The 5,000-nt window shown below is 52.8% G+C and overlaps 1 non-coding gene across 1 annotated transcript in view; it reads left to right on the top strand.

The window, feature by feature from the left end:
* The first annotated feature begins 3,892 nt into the window (after window positions 1–3,892).
* The window catches only part of LOC126439655 (small subunit ribosomal RNA), a 1,909-nt gene continuing 801 nt past the window's right edge, over window positions 3,893–5,000 (top strand). The window contains exon 1 of the ribosomal RNA XR_007581291.1: window positions 3,893–5,000. This exon is cut by the window's right edge and continues 801 nt beyond it. This is a non-coding gene — a ribosomal RNA (small subunit ribosomal RNA).

The raw sequence follows: 5,000 nt of genomic DNA, 5'->3' as shown, positions 1-5,000 counted from the left end.
GTCGCAAAAAACGCTGGGCAAATATATTTCTCGGAAGAGTAACGACAGTCCGAGCCTCCTGCGTGGGAAGAGTCTTTCTAGGCCCTGACCCACGGGAAGGGTTTAGCTTCCCCCATCCCGGACATTTGAAGTCGTCACACTACCGGTATTGACTAATAGACTGATTGCTGATAATCACTAGCCATACACTGGGGGAAACGGCCGACAGGGGCAGCAACATAGTGGAGCCGCAGTGTCACTAATGTACAGAGATAGAACAGTTTCGACTGGAACCAGAGTAACCGTATACACGGCACTGATTAGTAATAAATGCAGAGCCATCAGAATACAGATAATATATACAACCGTCCCTATACATGCTGAAAGACTCTGCACACAATGAGAACCACACGTCAGCCAGACACTATCACACACTACTCTCTGCCTCTAACAGGCACACACACAATATCTAACCACCAGCATGGAAGAACATCCGGTGCATCCTCTCCGCCACATTACACAATCCACACTATCATAACCAGACCGGGAGGTCCACCCAGAAAACAGAATATCCCACCCTTCCGACATCCGCCATTGCTCAGCTAAGCCACGAACACCCACACATGTCCTACACAGGGGTGCACCCAACATCACCATACTGCCTCCTGTCACAGTACACAAACAATGGCAGGAATGAAAGACACAGATCTGCCACAACCTTGGAATCGGAGCGCCGCCTGTCATGAGCCACAAGTGCATCCTGACGTGACAAATCGGATGATCCCGCAGGCATGCACTTACGATAATCACTATCAACGAACCTGCCGCCGCCCCCCCCCCCCAAATACACCTTTCCCTACAACAATGTGTACCTTAACCTAAGCTATATCGTACCTTAACCTAACCGACATTGCGCCTTAACCTAACCTACGTTGTACCTTAACCTAACCTATGTTGTACCTTAACCTAACCTATGTTGTACCTTAACCTAACCTACGTTGTGCCTTAACCTAACCTACGTTGTGCCTTAACCTAACCTACGTTGTGCCTTAACCTAACCTACGTTGTGCCTTAACCTAACCTACGTTGTGCCTTAACCTAACCTACGTTGTGCCTTAACCTAACCTACGTTGTGCCTTAACCTAACCTACGTTGTGCCTTAACCTAACCTACGTTGTGCCTTAACCTAACCTACGTTGTGCCTTAACCTAACCTACGTTGTGCCTTAACCTAACCTACGTTGTGCCTTAACCTAACCTACGTTGTGCCTTAACCTAACCTACGTTGTGCCTTAACCTAACCTACGTTGTGCCTTAACCTAACCTACGTTGTGCCTTAACCTAACCTACGTTGTGCCTTAACCTAACCTACGTTGTGCCTTAACCTAACCTACGTTGTGCCTTAACCTAACCTACGTTGTGCCTTAACCTAACCTACGTTGTGCCTTAACCTAACCTACGTTGTGCCTTAACCTAACCTACGTTGTGCCTTAACCTAACCTACGTTGTGCCTTAACCTAACCTACGTTGTGCCTTAACCTAACTTACGTTGTGCCTTAACCTAACTTACGTTGTGCCTTAACCTAACTTACGTTGTGCCTTAACCTAACCCATGTTGTGCCTTAACCTAACCCATGTTGTGCCTTAACCTAACCCATGTTGTGCCTTAACCTAACCCATGTTGTGCCTTAACGTAACCCATGTTGTGCCTTAACGTAACCCATGTTGTGCCTTAACGTAACCCATGTTGTGCCTTAACGTAACCCATGTTGTGCCTTAACGTAACCCATGTTGTGCCTTAACGTAACCCATGTTGTGCCTTAACGTAACCCATGTTGTGCCTTAACGTAACCCATGTTGTGCCTTAACGTAACCCATGTTGTGCCTTAACGTAACCCATGTTGTGCCTTAACGTAACCCATGTTGTGCCTTAACGTAACCCAATTTGTGCCTTAACGTAACCCAATTTGTGCCTTAACGTAACCCAATTTGTGCCTTAACGTAACCTAATTTGTGCCTTAACGTAACCTAATTTGTGCCTTAACGTAACCCATATTGCGCCTCAACCTAACCTATATTGCGCCTTAACCTGACGCACGTTGTCGCTGAACCTGCTCTGTAATTGTTATGCAACTCGTTAAATTAGTGTAGTGTTGCCTAACCGCAACCCTCGCAATATAGTTCGCTATTCGCACTGCCCGGTCCCCTGTGTATCGCGTCATGTTAAACACCTTGCAAGTGTTGCTGACTTTCCACATGCTCCTGCTATACACTGTAATGTGGATAGCAGCAGGACGTACATGCCCCCCCCCTTCCCCCCTGCCTTCGCAAGCTGGTCGTTGAGAAGTTTGCATGTTCAATGCCCTTCGCATGCCGACGTACTCAGCCTACGTTGTGGTACGGCCTGTCACCTGTCCGCGGATGTACGCAAAACCCACAAACTGTGCTGCACATTGGTCCGTATGTACTGAATGATACATCGTGGCACATGTGTGACCGTACGACGACTGCGCCTAGCAACGGCGGACCATACAGTCCAAATATTGTGGACGCAGCTACGTGTCGTCTCCCTTTAGGAGCTGGATTGCAGTGTGGTACGCCATTCAGACGTGTGGGAGGAACGGACGCCCTGGATGGCGATCAGCATGAGCAGTCTGTTGATGTAGTGGAGCGTGTATTCGGACGTAGTCGTCTCTTCTCACACACTGTGATAGCATGTTGCACCGCGTTCCACATCTGCGACATGCTGCAGAGGCCGGCTGACAGTCGTTCGCGCAATGGACACCGCATACGTACGGGGGCTACCTTCCACGTGTTCTCTAGGCGTGCACATGTTGTTGCGTCTATGTGGGCAGACGTAGTGTGTTGTGACACCTGACACAGGCATGCAATACTCGTTGCAAATGGCGATGGACGTCTACGTTTGCTGGTGACGTTACGCAAATGAACAACTGGTAACCCGTTGTGGTGCGGTTGTTCTCGCTAGAGGTGAATCAGTGTTGGCGACGATCGGTCGAGCTATTAACCGGTTGTTTCATGGATACCCACCATGCCCACGAACGTGAAAGGGGACCCACCATGCCCACGAACGTGAAAGGGGATCTGGGTGTGAGGCGATACGCGGCGGTGGCTGGGTGGGACCGTCCCCGGCCGGTGAGGGGGGGCCGCCCGGCGTGCTGGCAGCGCGGTGCGTGGGCGCACGCGCTACAGCCGGCTGGTGGGGGCGGCCAGTGGCAGGCGCGCCGGCCGACGGACGCGGCAGGCGGCGCAGCTGCGCGCCGGCGCCCCCTGCTCGCGGCGCCTTGCGGCCAAAGTAGGTCCTCGCGGGCCCGGTGCGAAGCGCGGTGGCCATCTGCAGTGTGCTGGTCCGATTGAGGACTGTGTGCGCTGAGGATGCGCCGCCGCCCGGCGCTCGGCGCCGCGACGCCGTCTGCTGCTCGGTCGCCCCAGCGGTTCTCGCAGGTGGTTTGTATCGCAGCTGTGCGGACGTGTTGGCGCGTGCGCTGTGCTGGGAGAGTTCGCTTCGGCACCCAAGTGGGGCTTTTGTCCTTCTGTGGCGCTGGCGTTGGAGCTGCCGGTCACCGTAGGTGGCGCGTGTTGTCTCCCGCCGGCAATGCCACGACAGCACGCTCCCGGGCCTCTGTCGGCAGCGGCAAGCTCAGTTGGGAGCACGGGTGGTCGCACCTAAAGCGTCTACTCGCCTAACTCCGGGCGATTGCGCCTCTCTCGAACCCGACCAAGTACTTAGGACGGCGCTGCGCGCCGCCGGGACCTGAGAGGGTTTCGAGGTGTGTTGTGCAGGGGAGCTCAGCCTCCTCCTGTTTGCAGAATAATTGAGCGGACGCTTGCGTGTTCGCGCGGGCCCCCGGGACACACTCCCGGGCGGCCGGCTGCTCAGCTCTAGTTGACGCAGCTCCCTGGTTGATCCTGCCAGTAGTCATATGCTTGTCTCAAAGATTAAGCCATGCATGTCTCAGTACAAGCCGCATTAAGGTGAAACCGCGAATGGCTCATTAAATCAGTTATGGTTCCTTAGATCGTACCCACGTTACTTGGATAACTGTGGTAATTCTAGAGCTAATACATGCAAACAGAGTCCCGACCAGAGATGGAAGGGACGCTTTTATTAGATCAAAACCAATCGGTCGGCTCGTCCGGTCCGTTTGCCTTGGTGACTCTGAATAACTTTGGGCTGATCGCACGGTCCTCGTACCGGCGACGCATCTTTCAAATGTCTGCCTTATCAACTGTCGATGGTAGGTTCTGCGCCTACCATGGTTGTAACGGGTAACGGGGAATCAGGGTTCGATTCCGGAGAGGGAGCCTGAGAAACGGCTACCACATCCAAGGAAGGCAGCAGGCGCGCAAATTACCCACTCCCGGCACGGGGAGGTAGTGACGAAAAATAACGATACGGGACTCATCCGAGGCCCCGTAATCGGAATGAGTACACTTTAAATCCTTTAACGAGTATCTATTGGAGGGCAAGTCTGGTGCCAGCAGCCGCGGTAATTCCAGCTCCAATAGCGTATATTAAAGTTGTTGCGGTTAAAAAGCTCGTAGTTGGATTTGTGTCCCACGCTGTTGGTTCACCGCCCGTCGGTGTTTAACTGGCATGTATCGTGGGACGTCCTGCCGGTGGGGCGAGCCGAAGGCGTGCGACCGCCTCGTGCGTGCTCGTGCGTCCCGAGGCGGACCCCGTTGAAATCCTACCAGGGTGCTCTTTATTGAGTGTCTCGGTGGGCCGGCACGTTTACTTTGAACAAATTAGAGTGCTTAAAGCAGGCAAGCCCGCCTGAATACTGTGTGCATGGAATAATGGAATAGGACCTCGGTTCTATTTTGTTGGTTTTCGGAACCCGAGGTAATGATTAATAGGGACAGGCGGGGGCATTCGTATTGCGACGTTAGAGGTGAAATTCTTGGATCGTCGCAAGACGAACAGAAGCGAAAGCATTTGCCAAGTATGTTTTCATTAATCAAGAACGAAAGTTAGAGGTTCGAAGGCGATCAGATACCGCC

The sequence above is a fragment of the Schistocerca serialis genome, unplaced genomic scaffold (genome assembly GCF_023864345.2).
Source record: "Schistocerca serialis cubense isolate TAMUIC-IGC-003099 unplaced genomic scaffold, iqSchSeri2.2 HiC_scaffold_133, whole genome shotgun sequence".
NCBI lineage: Eukaryota > Metazoa > Arthropoda > Insecta > Orthoptera > Acrididae > Schistocerca > Schistocerca serialis.
This window is presented reverse-complemented; position numbering and strand designations above follow the sequence as displayed.